Genomic DNA, 21,982 nt, shown 5'->3' with positions numbered 1-21,982 from the left:
CTGAACTAGAATCAGTCGGTGACCGTACGAACGAGCGATTCACATTCTAGTTCATCTTGTCTTTTACAAATGCATAAAGTGATGCCGTCGTCTGTGTTAAGTGACGCATTCTTAATGTGATGAGTTTTGTTTGTGTTTTAGATCAAGGTACATGATGGAACAGCTGTTCGAAAATGAATTTCTACACAAAAACATACATATTCCACATGTGGCAATATGTCGAATCTATTACCTATATAATGTGCCTTGTTTGGGATAGAATAAAGGAAAAAATAGAAAGAAACACACACACAAAGCTTTTTTCGCAATGAGATGTTTTTGCCACCCACATAAATTAAGACGCTTCGTCTCAAATTAATACCAACTTAATCTTTCTTTATGAATGGAATAAACATATCTAAATATATTTTTTCTTCTGGAGCAGTTATATTACATTACACTACTGTTTGTTATTATTTGGTGTATACGTATATTCGTTTTCATCAAGAGAACGATTAAGAGCCGGTGAACGATTCTGACCCGAATGATTGAACTGGATAGTGAACTATGAACTAGATTACTGAAATAGTTCAATTAAAAGAGCTGAACTATTGAACTAGATCTTTCAAGTGAACTAGATTGTACAACTCTATTGATGAGAATAACAGAACAACCACCACTCAAGGCCGCTGCACATACGGCGCGTTGAGCGTTGCGTTACAACAACCACATGAAAACTTCAAGAACTTACTTGGCATCACTTACACATTTTTCATGTGGTTGTTGTTTTCAACGCGCAACGCGTCGCACAACGGACCGTATGTATTTGGCCCATCAGTCTTCGTTCAGAAGTCAATGAAGAAGGTTCTGCTGTCGCTTGTATCAATGATTTTTAGTTTTAGCAATGCATTAACGCACACGCTGTTTGTGCAGAGAGCGAGAGAGAGTCGTATGCGTGAGAACGCAAACAATGCGTTTGTATTATTGCCGATACCTGACTTACACATTTTTCATGTGGTTTTCAATGCGTCACACAACGGACCGTATGTATTTGGCCCATAAGTTAGGTCTGTTCGAAAACCCAATAGTTTGTACAAATTTTTACAAAATACTGTTCGACAACAAGTTTGCTCAGTAAAAGAGAAATGAGAAGTAGTTGCAAGTACTTGGAAGAACTTGCAAATACCTATTTTGATTAATGATGGCAGGAATTTTAAAGCTTTTGCGCCATTATTTCAGAGCAAATAATAATAAAAATTAAAACAGTTGAAAAATTGAGTTATTGTTTTGATTTTCCCAAAACTTGCCTGTTGTTGTTTTCATAAAATTATGGGGTATCCAAAACAGGGTAAATGTCAAAAATTACCATGAAAACGCGACAAAATCGATTAGTTGTCAATGAGAGTCGTACCTAAAATGTTCTAAACTACATTTTTATACCCTCAGCATTTATGCTAACGAGGGTATATACACTTTCATAGGGCAAAATGTGCCTCATCGAAATAATGGTTTTACACCCCAAGTATGTTTGGACGAAATGTGTTTCAGACAATTAAGAGTCGATTGAGCAATGTCTGTCTGTCTGGCTGGCTGGAGCGCACGATAACTCTCGAACGGATGAACCGATTCGGTTCAAATTTTGGTTCTCGTAATATTTTGCCCAAACTTAGTTTAAGTTCGAAGATGGGCTATATCGGACCACCCCTTCCGGTACCTCCCCCACAAATGTTCGAAAATGTTCGGAAAATTTGTGCGCACGATAACTCTTGAAGGGAGTAACGATTTGGTCCATACTTTGCCCATCGTGAAATGTGTACCAGACTTAGATAAGATTTCAATATGGACTCAATCGGTTCACTCCTTCGGGTACCTCCCACACAAAATTTCGGAAAAGTCCAGTTTAGGGTCATCTCTCGAATCGCTTTGAGTTTTGTTTTAGCAACTTTTATTCACTGCCCCCCATACGACGGTACAAGTTTCATCCGGGGCAAGTCCATACTTCCTGAGAAAATAGCCTGAAAGATGCAAAAAGCCCCTATGACACCGAATGTAGTGGATGGGGCGCAAGATAGCTCTCGAACGGATCTGCCGATTCATTCCAAAATTTGGCCTTCGTAATATTTTATCCATAGTTTAAATTTGAAGATAAGCCATATCGGTCCACTCCTTCAGGAACCTCGCCCACAAAAGTCCAACATTTTTCGGAAAAATTGTGCGCACGATAACTCTTGAAGGAAGTGACCGATGTAAAACATACTTTGTACATCCTAATATATCTACCAGATATAGATCAGCTTCGAATATGGACTATATTATTAATCTACTCTTCTGGTACCTCTCACACAAAATTTCGGATAAGTTCACTTTAAGACCTGCTCTCGAATCACTTTGATTTTTGGTTAAGCGGTTTGCATTCGCTACCTTCATTACCACGGTAAAAGTTTTTTCAGGGGCAAGTCCGCATTTCTTAGGAAAATATCCCGAAAGGTGTAAAAAATCCCTATGCCACCATATGTGGCTGTGGGAGATCACGATAACTCTCGAACTGTTCAACCGATTTGGTCCAACATTTGGTCTTCGTCATATTATATCCAAACTTAGTTTCATGGGGCAATACCGGTCCACAACTTCCGGTACTTCTCCCAAAATATTTTAAAAATGTCACTAAAATGCTAGGACGATATCACTTGAATGGGGCAACCAATTTGGTCGAAAATTTGGGTCTCCTAATATTTTGTCAAAATTTAGTTTAAATTCTAAAATGGCCCATATCGGTCCTCCCTAAGGGTACCTCCCACACAAAGGTTCAACATTTGTGTCTTAGTGCAGTTAATTCCTAATCCTAATTCCAAATGTCCAAAAAGGGCCACAAAATTCTGAAGAGACCTAAAATAAATTCAATCTGTCCGTAGGTGAAAGTTTCACTTCACATTGGCTGAGGGTATATATCTGTCGGCAGAGCCGACTGACTCTTTTTTAATTGTTACACAACATCTCGTTCTTAAAATAAAGGATGAAAAGGACATTGAAGAAAGCGAGTTAGAAGGTCGAAATGCTCTACGAAAAAATCCCCATTCGATTTGACTGAAGACATATCATCTCATAAAAACAACAAAGATATAACGCATATTTCAGATGCCTTACAGGGTCATCAGCAGAAACTTCATCACGCCATAACTCGGAATTTCGACTCACGACGGATCTGTCCTTCGGGATTCTTAATATACTCACCAAGGGCTTTTATCCCAAAAGAAATTATCTCTGCCCCAAAATTTCGGTTCACAGTGTTTTTGAGACAATTAACTATAAATAATTGCAAAAAAATAAAATGATTTCACTTTCAAAAAAATATTTAAGAGATATTATATTTGTTGCAAATGTATTGGCCACCACTGTATGTCCACGATTTTTGGTGGAGAATGTTTGTGTCCACTGGAAACTCCAAATATCAAATTACACCTAATTTAGATGGAAAATGTAGCCTCAAATACCCAAAATACTGAAAATCGGGGGACTTAAAAAGGGGCCTATACTTAAACGTGGACCTATGTATGTCCACAATTTTTGGTAGAAAAGTTTAGTGACCACTAGAAGTACATACTAAATTGCAACTAATTTGGAAGGAAAGGGTGGCTTAAATACTCAAAATACCCAATATCGGGAGGTACCGTTATATGGGGTGCTTTACCAAAATTTTAGCCGATGTTGTTCATATTTAGTCCATTATTACCCACGGACACATACTGAGTTTGTGCAAAATTTCAGAAACATATCTCCTTTCGTTTGCGTGTCATAATTTCACGCCGCTAGATCAGAGATTTCGGCCACTGTGCGACATAGAGCCTTCGCCCATATTTTTTAATTATATGTTGCTATATTTGACTCCTATGTATATCCGACCACTGAAAAAATTCGACAGAATGATAAATAGAGGCATATTTTATGCCAAAATTACAGGAAAGGTGTGTCACGGGTCCAATGGGGGAAATATCACCAGAATACACCAAAACGCACGTTGATTTATTGTTTGGACGCTCGAATGTGATGAAAATAAGTTCAAAAGCCAAAATATCCCATCATTTTTTTTTTTTTTTTTTTTTTAATTTTTTTTTTTTAATCGAGCTTTATGATCTATTATATATACATACATATGTTCCCACAACATCCCTGAAGGGACAAGGGGGGCTTCTCTCATATCAATGAGTGCACGCCGATTCTTATTGGCTCAATGATATGGGACCTACTTTTTATTGCCGAGTCCGAACGGCGTGTCTTACGACACCACTTTTTAGAGAAGTTTTTCATGGCTTAAATACTCAGGAAATGTCGCCGGCATTACTGAGGGGGAATTTTGCCACCGTTGAAAATTTGATGTTGCTTGGCCTGGGATTCGAACCGCAGACCTTCTGAGTGCAAGGCGGACGTGCTAACCATTGCACCACGGTGGCCCCCCGTTATGCAAGTGAAAAAGGAAAGCCGACGATTCGAACCCACACACCCACCACTATGTGACATGCATGTTTCGTCTTCGGTAAAGACTCTTCAGACATATCGGATGTGGAGCGGCTTCGATGTCCTCGAACTTTTCTTCTTTCAAATGCATTTTTGTTTTGTATTTTACAACAACAATGAGGATTTTCCCATTTAGTTGTGCTTTTCATGACAAACGCTTAGCGCTGCCTTTGAAAGTTATGAGTTTGGCTCTGAACGCTAACACGCCGTGACAACACTTTTTTCCTGTGTTTTTCAAGGACGTGGGTTCAAAACCCCAGCCTGGCTCAGCTGATTTTATTTTATTTATTTGAAAATGTTTGCCTTTTTAGGCGAAGATCATTTTTTTAAGATTAATTTTTTAATTTTTTTAATCGAGATCTTATTATTGGCAAAAGTGTAAACTTTATTTTTACGCGTCAAATTTTGGGTTATTTTGGTAATCTTCATTTATTCCCTAATGAAACGTTTGAAGGGCCTAATATTTTCTGGATTTTAGTTCACCACTTAATACTTAAAAAAGTTACATTTATATCTTATACGTATAATATCACTATGTGAGATTTATTTTTATACCCTCCACCATATGGAGGGTATAATTAAATTTGTCATTCCGTTTGTAACACATCGAAATATTCGTCGGAGACCCTATAAAGTATATATATTATTGATCAGCATAAAATTCTATGTCGATTTGACCATGTCCGTCTGTCCGTCCGTCCGTCCGTCCGTCCGTCAGTCCGTCCGTCTGTCTGTTGAAATCAAGATACAGCTCGCAATTTTAAAGATAGAGAGTCAAAATTTGGTACAGAAGTTTTTATTACTTGCAGGATGGTTGGTATTGAAAATGGGATATATCGGTCCACGTTTTGATATAGCCCCCATAGAACGGTACCTCCCGATTTTCGATATTTTTAAGGTTTTAGCTTCATTATCCTACCAAAATGGCTGAAATTTGGTACGTAGTCTTCCTTAGGGGTATAAAACTTTCCCCCATAATTTTGTCGGTATCGGTCCACACCTTCATATAGCCCCCATAGAACGGTACCTCCCGATTTTCGATATTTTTAAGGTTTCAGCTTCATTATCTTACCAAAATGGCTGAAATTTGGTACGTAGTCTTCCTTAGGGGTATAAAACTTTCCCCCAGAATTTTGTCGGTATCGGTCCACAACTTCATAAAGCCCCCATAGAACGGTACCTCCCGATTTTCGGTATTTTGAAGGTTTTAGTTTCATTATCCTACCAAAATGTCTGAAATTTGGTACGTAGTCTTCTTTAGGGGTATAAAACTGTCCCCCAGAACATTGTCGGTATCGGTCCACACCTTTATATAGCCCCCATAGAACGGTACCTCCCGATTTTCGGTATTTTGAAGGTTTTAGTTTCATTATCCTACCAAAATGTCTGAAATTTGGTACGTAGTCTTCTTTAGGGGTATAAAACTGTCCCCCAGAACATTGTCGGTATCGGTCGATGCCTTCATATAGCCCCCACAGAACGGTACCTCCCGATTTTCGGTATTTTGATTGTTGTGGCCTTAATATTCCACCGAAATGGGTGAAATTTGGTATTTAGACTTCGTTGGGGGTACTCAAACTTCCCCTCTAAATTTGTCGGTATAGGTTCTCGCCTTCATATAGCCCCCATGAAAAGGTACCTCCCGATTTTTCGTATTTTGAAGGTTGTGTCTTCAATATTCCACCAAAATGGCTGAAATTTAGTATTTACTCTTCAATGTGATATAAAACTGTTCGCCAGAAATATGTCTGTACAGGTCCACGCTTTCATATTGCCCCATTTCTGACTAAAATTCGTCGGTATAGGTCCATGTTTCGATTTAGTCCCCATAGAACGGTACCTCCCGATTTTCGTAATACTGAAGATTGCGACGTCAATATCCAACCGAAATGGCTGAAATTCGTTATTTCGTCTTCCAAGAGTTATAAAATATTCCAGAAGAGTATTATCAGTATAGGTCCACGCCTTCCTATATCTCCATAGAATCGTACTTCTTGATTTTCGGTATTTTTTAAGTTTTAGCCACATTCTCTTACCGAAATATGGGAAATTTGGTATTTAGTCTTCTTTGAGCCTAAAAACTTTCCGTAAGAAATTTGTCGGTATAGATCGACGTTTTGAAATAGCCCCCATAGAATGGTGCCTCACATTGTTTTACCGAAATTGTTGAAATGTAGTATTAAGTCTTCTTCATACACGAAAAGAAACAAATTATTCCATTTTATTTCAATACAACTTGTGGTGGAGGGTATAACAAGTTCGGCCCGGCCGAACTTAACGCCGTTTTTACTTGTTTTATAAATAAATTTGAGATTTTTACAAAAGTACACACATACATACATACATACATACATTTATATAAATAAAAATATATCTTAAATTAAACAAATTTTGGAATAAATAATACGACGACATATCAGCTCTATTCCTTTACGTTCAAGAATCCTCAAGTTTTACCACTTTTTACTCGAAAAGCGTTTCTTTACTTCACACACCATACAATATATATTGAGGCAGTTTACAACTTTTGCCGATTTTACCATTTTCAAAAATTGAAGGAACAGACCAATCGTTTTTATGTAAGTAGTCTGCCACATACATAACGACCACAATTTGTACGTGTCCTAATATATTCCATTTTAGGTAATTCCTTGATTTCTTCACAATAACATGCCATTTGCAATGAATTGATTATCAAGAAAAATAATAGTAGAACTTTGATCAGACCATGGATATCCAGGAGATACATTTCACAAATAGCTTAAGTAATATTTCTTAGGAGGGGATATTGGGTATGGTAATCCCACTCAACACTGGCCAAAGAGCTGAAGTGAACTAATTTATAATTTGTATTGGCTATGTTATTTTATGGGGCTATGATTTCCAGGGAATATACCTGTATGAAAATACGTACAGTCTATGTAGACCAAATTTTTCCCGCCACATTAATCTACTGTTATACGATACAGTGTTGCACAAAACAAAAGCAACATATTAAGGATTTTTCGATAAATTGACTGCGTGTTTTCTACAGTCACTTTCTAACAGAAATAGTGTTTCTATAGCACCTTTCTAAAAAATGGGTGCTTCTATAGCACCTTTTCTGAAAGAAAGCGGTGCTTCTATAGCACCTTTCTTAAAGAAAGGGTGCTTCTATAGCACCTTTCTTAAAGAAAGGGTGCTTCTATAGCACTTTTCTTAAAGATAGGGTGCTTCTATAGCACCTTTCTTAAAGAAAGGGTGCTTCTATAGCACCTTTCTTAAAGAAAGGGTGCTTCTATAGCACCTTTCTTAAAGAAAGGGTGCTTCTATAGCACCTTTCTTAAAGAAAGGGTGCTTCTATAGCACCTTTCTTAAAGAAAGGGTGCTTCTATAGCACCTTTCTTAAAGAAAGGGTGCTTCTATAGCACCTTTCTTAAAGAAAGGGTGCTTCTATAGCACCTTTCTTAAAGAAAGGGTGCTTCTATAGCACCTTTCTTAAAGAAAGGGTGCTTCTATAGCACCTTTCTTAAAGAAAGGGTGCTTCTATAGCACCTTTCTTAAAGAAAGGGTGCTTCTATAGCACCTTTCTTAAAGATAGGGTGCTTCTATAGCACCTTTCTTAAAGATAGGGTGCTTCTATAGCACCTTTCTTAAAGAAAGGGTGCTTCTATAGCACCTTTCTTAAAGAAAGGGTGCTTCTATAGCACCTTTCTTAAAGAAAGGGTGCTTCTGTAGCACCTTTCTTAAAGAAAGGGTGCTTCTATAGCACCTTTCTTAAAGAAAGGGTGCTTCTATAGCACCTTTCTTAAAGAAAGGGTGCTTCTATAGCACCTTTCTTAAAGAAAGGGTGCTTCTATAGCACCTTTCTTAAAGAAAGGGTGCTTCTATAGCACCTTTCTTAAAGAAAGGGTGCTTCTATAGCACCTTTCTTAAAGAAAGGGTGCTTCTATAGCACCTTTCTTAACGAAAGGGTGCTTCTATAGCACCTTTCTTAACGAAAGGGTGCTTCTATAGCACCTTTCTTAAAGAAAGGGTGCTTCTATAGCAACTTTCTTAAAGAAAGGGTGCTTCTATAGCACCTTTCTTAAAGAAAGGGTGCTTCTATAGCACCTTTCTAAAAGAATGGATGCTTCTATAGCACCTTTCTTAAAGAAACGGTGCTTCTATAGCACCTTTCTTAAAGAAAGGGTGCTTCTATAGCACCTTTCTTAAAGAAAGGGTGCTTCTATAGCACCTTTCTTAAAGAAAGGGTGCTTCTATAGCACCTTTCTTAAAGAAAGGGTGCTTCTATAGCACCTTTCTTAAAGAAAGGGTGCTTCTATAGCACCTTTCTTAAAGAAAGGGTGCTTCTATAGCACCTTTCTAACAGAATGGATGCTTCTATAGCACCTTTCTTAAAGAAAGGGTGCTTCTATAGCACCTTTCTTAAAGAAAGGGTGCTTCTATAGCACCTTTCTTAAAGAAAGGGTGCTTCTATAGCACCTTTCTTAAAGAAAGGGTGCTTCTATAGCACCTTTCTTAAAGAAAGGGTGCTTCTATAGCACCTTTCTTAAAGAAAGGGTGCTTCTATAGCACCTTTCTTAAAGAAAGGGTGCTTCTATAGCACCTTTCTTAAAGAAAGGGTGCTTCTATAGCACCTTTCTTAAAGATAGGGTGCTTCTATAGCACCTTTCTTAAAGAAAGGGTGCTTCTATAGCACCTTTCTTAAAGAAAGGGTGCTTCTATAGCACCTTTCTTAAAGAAAGGGTGCTTCTATAGCACCTTTCTTAAAGAAAGGGTGCTTCTATAGCACCTTTCTTAAAGAAAGGGTGCTTCTATAGCACCTTTCTTAAAGAAAGGGTGCTTCTATAGCACCTTTCTTAAAGAAAGGGTGCTTCTATAGCACCTTTCTTAAAGAAAGGGTGCTTCTATAGCACCTTTCTTAAAGAAAGGGTGCTTCTATAGCACCTTTCTTAAAGAAAGGGTGCTTCTATAGCACCTTTCTTAAAGAAAGGGTGCTTCTATAGCACCTTTCTTAAAGAAAGGGTGCTTCTATAGCACCTTTCTTAACGAAAGGGTGCTTCTATAGCAACTTTCTTAAAGAAAGGGTGCTTCTATAGCACCTTTCTTAAAGAAAGGGTGCTTCTATAGCAACTTTCTTAAAGAAAGGGTGCTTCTATAGCACCTTTCTTAAAGAAAGGGTGCTTCTATAGCACCTTTCTAACAGAATGGATGCTTCTATAGCACCTTTCTTAAAGAAAGGGTGCTTCTATAGCACCTTTCTTAAAGAAAGGGTGCTTCTATAGCACCTTTCTTAAAGAAAGGGTGCTTCTATAGCACCTTTCTTAAAGAAAGGGTGCTTCTATAGCACCTTTCTTAAAGAAAGGGTGCTTCTATAGCACCTTTCTTAAAGAAAGGGTGCTTCTATAGCACCTTTCTTAAAGAAAGGGTGCTTCTATAGCACCTTTCTTAAAGAAAGGGTGCTTCTATAGCACCTTTCTTAAAGAAAGGGTGCTTCTATAGCACCTTTCTTAAAGAAAGGGTGCTTCTATAGCACCTTTCTTAAAGAAAGGGTGCTTATATGGCACCTTTAGTAAAGAAAGGGTGCTTATATGGCACCATTAGTAAAGAAAGGGTGCTTCTATAGCACCTTTCTTAAAGAAAGGGTGCTTCTATAGCACCTTTCTTCAAGAAAGGGTGCTTCTATAGCACCTTTCTTCAAGAAAGGGTGCTTCTATAGCACCTTTCTTCAAGAAAGGGTGCTTCTATAGCACCTTTCTTCAAGAAAGGGTGCTTCTATAGCACCTTTCTTCAAGAAAGGGTGCTTCTATAGCACCTTTCTTCAAGAAAGGGTGCTTCTATAGCACCTAAAATTAAGGGTGCTTCTAAAATGAAGGGTGCTTCTAAAGAACATATAACGGTACCGCCCGATTTCCGGCATTTTGACGTTTTTAGATACATGTTCTAGACGAATTAACTATAGCTTCGTTCCCGTACTTTTTAATAGTAGAACTCTTAAAAGAGAAAACTGCAAAAAAACTTCTTCTCACACACAAGTTTTTTGAAATAGTTCGGAAACGGAAAAATGGAAAATACGTCAAAAAAAACTGGAACAAATGTCAAAGTCGGCGTATCAGCCAATCAGACGCCGGCAACCATGTTACTATGTTTTTACTCGCCCAAATTAGTAGTGTAAAAAGTTTTTAAAGACAGCGTCATTTAGCTCCATTTATGTTTAAAGAGAAGTGAACATTTTACAACCTTTTTGTGTACGGGAACGCTTTTTCGGGGAAAATGTGTAAAAGTGGTAAAAATTGTAAAAAATTTTTAGTTCTGGAACAAAGCTTATAATTTGGCATACAGGGTTCTCAGTGATCAAGAAATTTCTCCACCAAAAATTAACGCCTCAACACATAAGAAGCATGACATTCTTGCTTAAGTCATATCTTGTAAATGACTAAAGACCAAGTTCGACCTAATTCAAATGTGATTCTGAAATCTTTTTATTAGATCGAACTTGGTCTTTAGTCATTTATCAGATATGACTTAAGCAAGAATGCCATGTTTCTTATGTGTCGAGGCCTTAATGGTCATAGGTCTACGTTTAGGTATAGCCCCCATATAACGCTACTGTCAGATTTCAGCTATTTTGACGTTTTTAGCTACATTTTTAGACCGAATTAGCTATAATTTGCCATTATCGAGTTTCTAGTGGTCAAGTAACTTCTCCAGCTAAAATTGTGGGAATAGGTACTTTCGCAACAGAAAGAACTTTCTTTTGTCTTTTCTGTCAGCTTTCTTTCTTCTTGTGATATTGTTGTTCTTCTTCTACTGCATCTTAATTTCACCTCTTTGAGAAGTTAGGTTCCAAGTGGCGTCTGATATCCAAATTTTACTCTGTGTTTGGACTGCGCCCTGATATGTGAAATAATAATAATGACATAAGTTCACTAATGTCATATCTTAGATTTGTTGCTTTTGTTTTGGGCAACACTGTGCCTATGTATGTACTACATACATTGTATATCCAATGGAATTGATACACAATCACAATTTTCAAATTTGTTATTACATTTACCTCCTGAATATAAATTGTTACCAATAAATAAGTAACATTTCAGTCGATGATTCAAAATAAAATAAAGGAATTTCCCAAGATAAAAATATCAATACAAATATGTATATAAAGAGTAACATTGTCTCGATAAAATACATTGTTGCATTTTAGGCACACACCCATGACGCAATTAATAAGTTGAACCACAAACTGCAACAGCAAGACAATTTTGATTGAAAGTACTTCGAGTTGTCATAATTTTTGTTAACGTTTTCTTAAATAACAATAACATTGAATTTGAAGGATATGTATTAAATATGAGAGTGTGTGTGTGTGTATTTTATGGATTGACGAAAATCAAAATAATTTTGATTTTCAAAATGAAACCCAATCAATCCGATGAATATGGTTCATTTTCAAAATTGCCAAAAAAAAAGTTTGAAAAAATAAAACATTGTCTTTGGAATGAAATAAAAAAATTTAAGTTAGTTCGTTTTTTAGACGAAAATTTGAAGATTTCGGTTGCAGATTGAATGCTTTGCTACACACTTATCAAGCACACACATACAGAAGGAGTTCATCGGCTTGGCAATCAAATTTGATAGTGTATGCCATGCTTAACGACAACAATCAGTCAACTTTCATTTGTACTTTTCATTCATAATTTTGCGTTTTAATTTTAACGATTTTTGTCGGTAACCAAAAAAATGCCTTAGAGAATCACACTACAGATGAGTTTTAATTTGACGTATACGCAAAGAAATTGACAGTTGATATCCACCTGATTTCGCAAATGTAAACGTACTATTAAGTTTTAAATTCAATTCAAAACACTCGAGCAAAGGACAAACTTCTAGCAAAATTTTATGGAAGTGGTTCCATGAGATGCCATGATTTCACTGGATCTTTTGCATTGGCTCAAATGAAGTCGTGAAAGATCCGATCTTTTCATCAGCATTTGAATCCATTCGAAGGAAGTCGTGATAGATCCGATCTTTTCATCAGCATTTGAACCCATTCCATCGATCCAATAGAGATGAATTTTGTATTTTTATTTATACACATGTATATATTTTTTCTTTTACTTATCTAATGCTTGGTTTACAATTACGAAATCCACTCGATTTCAACTGTCAATTCCATTGATTAAACGTCAAACGAAATCCAATGGATTTCAGATGAGTTTTCATTTGACGTATACGCAAAGAAATTGACAGTTGAAATCGAGTGGATTTCGTAATGTAAACCAAGCATAAGATTTATTAAAGCTATGTAAGATTTATTACGCTAGGAAGTCCCAAAGTCCCAATCATTGAGCAAAAAATAGAGTCGGACTGCAATCTTTGATATTATAGAAGTTTCATTGTCTGCTCTAGAGAGCCCTGCTCTACAAGTCGATTTGTAGATTCCTACATTTCCAAAATGTTCGTAAAATAATATTCACTACTGGTGATGGGAACTGAAAAACCTTTTGTAAGATGAATCAATCAATCAGTTGCGGAGGAATTAAACTATGTTGCGAGTAGCGGCGGTGCTTACACTGCAACAGCTGGACGGCCGAATGTCGAGTATCTCAATAAAGTTCTCAACCTGTCGCTAGCCACACACATCGTTCCCGAAGTCTGGAAATCATACCAGCTACTGAAGCCTCGAAAGGATGCCAGCAAAGGTGAATCGTGCAAACCAATTTCGTTTTAGTCGCCCGAAACAAAGACCCCAGCATCAGAAATAACTGTCTAGTTGCCGATCAATAACATGAGATCCGCAAGCAGCACAACAACTACGCTACAAGCCATCTCTACACATATTAGTCGAAGACTCAATCAAAGTAAGCCGTGCGATAGAAGAGTGATAGTAACCCTTTGAGACTGTCAAGCACTCCACGCTGTTTGAGTTCATCGAGCAGACTACGCTCCGGCCAAGTTTGAAACGTTGGATAATAAATTATATGTTTGGACGCCTGTCGTGCATAGAATTTAGGATCAAGATGTCCGAGGTGATATTGCAGGAACTGTCTAACCTATAACGTATGCGGATGAGTGTACAATCTTGGTGTCAGGTGCCTTCCCTGATGAAATTTGTGAATTGCTGAACTCTTTTTTGTCTGATCTTACCACCCTTTTCCACGCAAGGAATATACAATTATCACCACCTAGGCGGCAGAGTTGAGAGTTGAGTTGTCATGGTCGATGGGAGCATAACCAGGATCAACAAGTCTATCAAGCAGGTTTAAGAAGTATTCACATGTATGCAGTCGCAGATTCAATAAACAACTATCTATCGTCTGCATGCGGTCCTCGGAGAATATTGAGAATCAGCTGAGGAGCTTCCGCTGTCAGGACAAAGCAGAGTATTTTTTGGCTCAATACGCTCGGGATGGTGCTGCCGTCTAAATATCTATAGGGCAAGGTTTCATGACGCAAAAGATCTGCTCAGCATCAAATCTACTAACAAACTTCAATATGTAGCCACATTCATTAAGACCCCCACTCATTTATCAGTCTGTGCCGTCAGTCCGATGAACCCTTTCTGTATGTGTGACTGACAAGTGTGTAGCACGAACCATAAGTCAAGTCTAAAAATTTTGAATTTCTCCTCCAAAAATGAATGAATTCTACGTTTTTTGTGTTCCAACACCAACATTATTTTCTGTTTTTCAAAATTATTTATTGACAATTTGAAAATAAACACAATTCACCCAGACTGATGGGGGTTCATTTTGAAATCAAAACTATTTTGATTTTCATCAGTCTTGGAAAACTCACACATACATACTCAAAATTTCAAAAATTTACACATACTACCATAAATGCTGGCAGTCAGACTGAGTAATGAGTGGGGGCCTTTAAGCAGAAAAATTAACATATAAGCTGTGTTCCAGAACTAAAAAGTTTTTACAATTTTTACGACTTTTACACATTTTACTCGAAAAAGCGTTCCCGTACACAAAAAAGTTGTTAAATGTTCACTTCTCTTTAAACAAAAATGGCGCTGAATGACGCTCCCATGCTACAATAATTCATAGGTAGGCCAGGTATGAGAATCGCCAAAAAAATACAACCCTGTCGCTATGGCGTAAAACGTCAAAATTGTTTTGATGAATGATAACGGATGAGTAAACTAAGAAGAAGAAGAAGAACGAAATGTTGAAATGAAAACAAAACAGAGTTGAATTTTTTGATCAATAATAAATATCAACTCTGCATGTCAACACGGTTTTGACAGATTAAGCCATAACAAAAAAAATTGTAATCAGCTGTTAGCTGTGGCCTACCTAAGAATTATTGTACCATGGACGCTCCCTTTAAAAACTTTTTACACGACAAATTTGGGCGAGTAAAAAAATAGTAACATGGTTGCCGGCGTCTGATTGGCTGATACGCCGACTTTGACATTTGTTTCAGTTTTTTGACGTATTTTCCATTTTTCCGTTCCCCAACTATTTCAAAAAACGTGTGTGTGACAACAAATTTTTTGCAGTTCTCTCTTTTACGAGTTTTACCATTAAAAAGTACGGGAACGAATCTCTAAACTACTGCTACAAAAACAAACTGCAATTATAATTAAATTATAGTTATTTCATAAATTGCTTTGAATAAATAAAAAAGTCAAGAAAATCATATTTCAATACAGCATTTTCCGAACAAGACGTGAAAAATTCATGCCAAAGGGTTGGTGAAAATGACATGCCAAAGATTAGCGAAAATGCTATTCTAGGGAATTAATTAAGATGACATGCCAAACAATTGGTATAGATGCCGTGCCAAAGAATTGTTGAAGATGCCATTCCACCGATTTAGTGAAGATGACATGCTTAGGATCTGAAAATGTATTGCATCTTTTGGGGGTCACGCTCTTGTAAAAAGAATGAGTGAAGATGCTAAAAAAATTACATTCCATTTCACTTGCACCCATTCTTGAATAGTATCTTTGGCATCGAACATTTTGCTGGGCTGTGAAAGTAAAATGAACTGCATCGTATGAAAATCATGTTTAGACACGTGCAACAACACGTTCTTGAATATATTCTTTAATTTATATATTTCATTCAAGATACTAGCTTCGTTCCCGTACTTTTTAATGGTAAAACTCGTAAAAGAGAGAACTGCAAAAAATTTTTTCTGACACACAAGTTTTTTTTAATAGTTCGGGAACGGAAAAATGGAAAATACGTCAAAAAAAACTGGAACAAATGTCAAAGTCGGCGTATCAGCCAATCAGACGCCGGCAACCATGTTACTATTTTTTTACTCGCCCAAATTTGTCGTGTAAAAAGTTTTTAAAGAGAGCGTCATTCAGCGCCATTTTTGACTAAAGAGAAGTGAACATTTTACAACTTTTTTGTGTACGGAAACGCTTTTTCGAGTAAAATGTGTAAAAGTCGTAAAAATTTTAAAAACTGTTTAGTTCTGGAACACAGCTGCTATTTTTCCAATTTCCACCCCCTAACCCTGCGTTTACACATGACAGGACAGTTGATTTCATGTATTGATTGCCAAAAACGCAAAACTTGCCTGTGTGACGTAGGCATCCAGACAACTGCAAAAACAGTTGAAAATTATGCATACTAATCGTCGATTTCTTTTTGTTTTCCGTTCACATATGTATTTTGTTATTGTTCATGTTCTTTTGTTTGGGTATATTACCCTTTTTGGGTATAATATCCAGTTTGCACTTAACCGCATTAACCCACTGGGTTTGGGTTTCAAATGTCAATTCCATAGCGTAAACGTCAAATAAATCCTCACAAAGAAGATTAACCCGGCAAAAAGCCCTAGTGCAAACGCCGTTTAATGTTAAGTTGTCGATCAATCCTTCGTTTAGACTATGTTTATATTATAGCCTTTTTGCAGGGTTAACCTTCTCAATGAGGATTTATTTGACGTATACACAAAGGAATTGACATTTGAAACCCAGTGGGTTTGTAAAATCCGGTTATATATAAACGTACTATTACAACCATTTATATTTGTTTTCAAAAATACATGACATTTTTATAAAATTATACAAATATCAAAAATACAAACACAAAATACATGTATTTGTTTTTGTTTTCAATTTGAAATACATGTATTTTGTATTTGTATTTTTGAACGCACACGCAACACGCAGTTAATTAGGTAAAGGCCTAATGCGGCATACAAAAATATTCCGTTTCCGTACCGTAAAGGCCAGAACAGAATCAATCGTCGCTTGCTTTGGTTGCTTCGCCAAATGTCAAGTTATAAAGGAATGCCAGAGCCTATTTGCGAATCCGCCTGCGTTCTCCTTTAGGAGGCTCTGGCATTCCTTTATAATTTGACATTTGGGAAGCAAGCAAAGCAAGCGACGATTGATTCTGTTCTGGCCTGTAAGGAGGATTATTATATTATTATAGTGAACCCAATGGCCAAGTTAGCTGCATACGCCATGTATCCCTACGCTCCATAAATTCGCCTAGGGGGCCCTTAATAAGCCCATCCTCATAAATGAAGTATTTTCATCATCGGTTCATATTTCAAAATGTATGCTGTCAACCTCAAAGCAGATTATTATATTTTTATAGTGGACCCAATGGCCAAGTTAGCTGCACTCGACATGTATTCCTACGCTCCATAAATTTCGCCTAGTAGAGCCCTCAATAGGCCCATCCTCATAAATGAAGACCTTTCATCCGCGGTCCATATTTCAAAATTTATACAATCAACCTGTAAGGGGGATTATTATATTTTTATAGTGGACCCAATGGCCAAGTTAGCTGCACACGCCATGTATCCCTACGCTCCATAAATTTCGCCTAGGGGGGCCCTCAATAGGTCCATCCTCATAAATGAAGTATTTTCATCATCGGTTCATATTTCAAAATGTATGCTATCAACCTCTAAGCAGATTATTATATTTTTATAGTGGACCCAATGGCCAAGTTAGCTGCACACGCCATGTATCCCTACGCTCCATAAATTTCGCCTAGGGGACCGTCAATAGGTCCATCCCATATGTGAAGGCATTTCATCATCGGTCGATTTTGTTTTACTTTCCTACCCCCACAGATTTCGTCTAAGAGGACCCACAATAGGTCCATCCTCATACATGTAGTCTTTTCATAAATGATCGATATTTCAAAATTCCCACAATGAAGATATATGAATATGTTTTCATTTATGGAAAGTTGTTGTTGTTGTAGCAGCTAGAAACCTACGTATAAGCATAGGTTTTTTGCTGGGTTGGCAGCCGCTGGCCGAAACACAATGGTTTCGGGTCAATCCGGTACGAAAGAACACGCTGCCGTGGGATTGATGGAAAGTGGAAAATTCAGCTGTCTAACGCTACTTTCCGTGTGTGCGTATCTTTTCTAGATCCTCTAGATCCTGAGCAAGCAATAGTCTAACAGCCTGTTCATGTATGTCGGCCGAAAGGTTTCTTGCGCTTCGGAAGTGGAAAAAAATCATTTTCTGTTCATGTAAACACCTTCGAAACGAAAATCTATGCGACCGACAAGCCCTACGAAATAACACGTAAACGTACACGTTTCCATTAAATTTGGGTTTATGTATTTCGAAAGGACTGTCTCTTATAGAAAGAGAATGTCAAAATCACTCACTTGCTTTGTAGCTGCCGAGTAGAACGTAAACTCGCAAATAACACCGAAAATCTTAAAACAAATTTATTCAACACATTCTTGAAACAAAACAAAAATTTTACAGATACGTTTCAATGGCGCTTTCATTCATTATTTTGAAGAAATCAATTAAATAAAATAATTCAAAATACCGACACATTTTATTTTTCAAACAAAACAAATCACACATATTCCAATACTTGTATGTATATGTGGATTTTGTTTTCATTTCTCATTTGGCTCTCATTTATCGAACATAAAGTCTGTCTGGTTACTTTCCCAGCAAGAATTGTCCAGCAAGAACTTTCTCAGAGAGTAAGGGGTTTTTATTCTCTTTTGCTAGAAAATTGTAAAAAGTAAACAGACACCTTCCCAGCAAAAACCAGCAAGCAATCAGCTGACTTGCCAAAACAGAACAATTTGTCCGCCAACAAAGGAAGCAAACACGTTGTATTTTATTAAAAATAAAAAAGAAAATGAAAAAAAAAAAGTATTTTTCCACTTTACAAATTTGTTCTCCATAAAACAATACAATTAGACTATGTTATTTCCACAATAAAATTGTTTTTAATGTTCACAAACATAAATCAACAAAAAACTAAAAACGGCTGATTGATTGTTTTCAGGAAGAAGAAGAGCTTGCAAGTGCTTGCTAGAAGAAATTTGTCCAGCAAGAATTTGCAAGCTCTCAGTGAAAGAACTGTCAAAATGTCTCTCTCGAATCGCTCTCTTTTGCTGGTTTTTTGTGTTAACAGACGACTTCCAGCAACAATTGGTACAAATTGTTACAAATTTTAGGGTAACCAGACACAGCTATAGTTGTACAAATGTACATTCAAATTAGTAGTATTTCGCATAGGATACGTAACGGCAGTCGCACGATAGTTTGCGAAATACATGAACGCATTTTTAGACGGAAGCGAGTGACTGCTTTCCTTTCGTACAGGTTTCCGTGCGACATACATGAACAGGGGCTCAATTCTGTTTCTATGAAAATGTGATATGAAAACTTGTAAAAAGGAGAAAACTGTCAAATGAAAAAAATTATAAAGGAAATTTTTTCATTTCAAATTTTCATAGAACAAGAATCCAGCCCCAGGCCGTAAAACATGGCAGAACTACCAGGTAGTGGTATCACACCAGCTGATCGAATATGAAAAGTCAAATCCCTTTATAAAAAATTGTTTTTGTTGTAATTTCCCCAACAACATAAAGAAAGTTTTGACATAACATATTCAAAATTTTACGATGCCACTACCTGGGTAATTGTGCCATGAGTCTAAAACATATATATTTTTCAAAAACGATTTTGTCAATGTGGTGGTTGTGGTGGTGGTTTTTCAAAATCGTTTTTATCTTCACGCACATACGGTGGTCTTTTAATAGCGTACTTAAAAGAAATATCCCATATTTTAGCAAGACTCGATATAATTTTTTGGCAGATACTCTAAGGACTGGCGCATCGTTTATAAAACATGTTAAATAATGTCGCAACTCATGCGTATTTTTTTTCATTTAGCGAGCACTCTATTCGCTTATGCATTTTCTAATGCTGCTGAGAAAAAAATTGTCAGAAGAAAACAATTTTTCCAAAAAACTATGCTACAACCAAGATCTCAAGATCTATTTACTATTTATAAGAGAAATAAATGTCACATGAACAAATTTTAAAAAAAATATTTTTCATTACAAAATTTCATAGAACAAGATTCCAGCCCCAGGTCACGTAATTAGCTACGCAATGGGTTTATTAAATCCTTTAAAACACTACATCATGAAATTTATTTGACGAATTAGCAATTTAATTGGCATTTGAAACCCAGTGGGTTTATTACTACGTAGTATACGTACTATACTATAACAATCCCATAAAATGTTCAAATACCCTTTTTAACGTAGACCTTGTTCCACCCTAAGGTTTCACCTTTGTAAGGCCATGTTTATATTATAGCCATTTGCAGGGTTAACCTTCTTTATGAGGATTTGTTTGACGTATATGTAATGGAATTGACATTAAAAACCCAGTGGGTTTGTTAAATCCGGTTATATATAAACGTACTATAATTCTAATCATTATTAAGGTGTCAACGGCCTTTATAGGTAACTTTTCTCTTCGTTCAACTTTTCAAAATAATTCATAAAACTTGTTTTTTTTTTGCTAATTTGTAGTTGCTTTTGGCCATCAACGAGGGAGATTGTAAACACACAAGAGAAAACGTAAACAAATTTCAAGATCTAGATATTTTTATTAAAAACAACAACAAAATAACAGTCAGTTAAAGTTATTGGCTGTTATTTCATTCATATTACACACACAGTCCGCAACAGTGGCAGCAGCGAAATACAACCATAATAAATTGTTTATGTCATTGTTATTGTTTACATTGCCACCTGAACTACATATATCATTTATGTGCCACGAATGTTAAATTACTGTTGCAACGTGGCAACACTTTTCTGTTAATAACATAAATTCCTTTACAGAAAAAAATGGATTGGTGCAACCCCCTCCACCAAAGAAATTAACAACAACAATAACACCACCACCATACTTACTCTCACTTTTCCGTTTTTTGATTGTTGCTGGGGAGTAATTAACTCTCTATTGATTATCAACACTTAAATCATTCACTATTAACATTTATTATTAACTTAATATGTTTACTTTAACCCTATAATATAACACAATATCAATTTGTTTAGTTTGAATTGCTGTTGTTGTATTAAAAACAACACAAGACAACGAAAATAAATGTGCAAATTCTCCTCCGATAAAAACAACAAACTGTGTACGGCGTGTAATTGTCAAATCTCTTCGCGGCCAAGTAACAGTTTCTCATGTTTTCTCTGTTAACCACTCAATTGCTTTGACGGATGCTTGTAACCGTGTCTGTAATCGAAAGTACTTTATTATACAACTGTGTGAGTTAGTTGTATAGGAAAAAGAATTCATAACGGAACCGTCTTTTTTAAAAAATATATTGAACTGCTCTCTTATAAATTGGAGCTTCGTTCCAGTACTTTTTTAATGATAAAAGTGTCAAAAGAGCAAACTGTCGAAAATGGGTTCCACATACACATTTTTCCAAAATGTACCAGAACGGAAAAATGGCAGAAACTTCAAAAAAAAATGGAACAAATATCAAAGACGGCGAATCAACCAATCAGAAGCCAGCAAACATGGTGCACATTTTGCTCGCCCAAATTTGTCGTGTAAAAAGTTTCTAGAGAGAAAGCCATTCAGCGCCATTTTTGTTCAAAGAGAAGTGAACATTTTGCAACTTTTTTGGTGTACGGGAACGCATTTCGGGGGAAAATTTGTTAAATGTGTAAAATTTTTTAGGTCTGTAGTGTAACTCTCTAAAGTATAGTACACATTGACAAGCAAAACTGACAGTCATCGAGGTATATTTCGTGAATATCAAAGCCTAATTAAAAAATTTCTTTTATAATATCTAAATAATACCGTAAATATTGTATTTCAAACGTTTTTAGCTAAATAAAAGTTGTTTTTTGCCGGAAAATTGTCCTTAAAGTACGTTGACTGTCAGTTTTGACTGTTAGTGTGTACTCCCCTTAACTGATTTTTTTGAGTTATCGACAAAGTCGTCGTCGAAAGTCGTCGATTTCTTTTTGTTTTCCTTTCACATATTTTGTTTTTGTTCTTTTGTTTCCAACACATTCCAATTATTATCTCACTTATTTTTACAACAAATGTCAACAATTTGTTAACGCGACTGTCTGTGAAAATGGATGGACAGCTGGGAGACAGCCGACAAATGTATGTAGTGTTAGTAAATCAGAGTTGTATTTGCAGACAGTCTGTCTTGTGTAAACGCCTAGTAATCCGCATGATTGAACTGGATAGTGAACTA

At 36.5% G+C, this 21,982-nt stretch overlaps 1 protein-coding gene across 1 annotated transcript in view; it reads right to left on the bottom strand.

The window, feature by feature from the left end:
* Positions 1-20,900, bottom strand: part of LOC141402239 (sodium-independent sulfate anion transporter) — a 73,934-nt gene extending 53,034 nt beyond the window's left edge. The window contains exon 1 of the mRNA XM_073983131.1: positions 20,664-20,900. The gene's annotated coding sequence lies outside the window, so the exon portion shown is untranslated. The remainder of the gene's footprint in view (positions 1-20,663) is intronic.
* Between the last annotated feature and the right edge of the window lie 1,082 nt (positions 20,901-21,982).

The sequence above is a fragment of the Musca autumnalis genome, unplaced genomic scaffold (genome assembly GCF_047663935.1).
Source record: "Musca autumnalis isolate F117 unplaced genomic scaffold, ASM4766393v1 scaffold_4, whole genome shotgun sequence".
In the NCBI taxonomy this organism is placed as follows: domain Eukaryota; kingdom Metazoa; phylum Arthropoda; class Insecta; order Diptera; family Muscidae; genus Musca; species Musca autumnalis.
The sequence above is the reverse complement of the archived record's forward strand: the minus strand, read 5'-3'. Positions and strand labels throughout refer to the sequence as shown.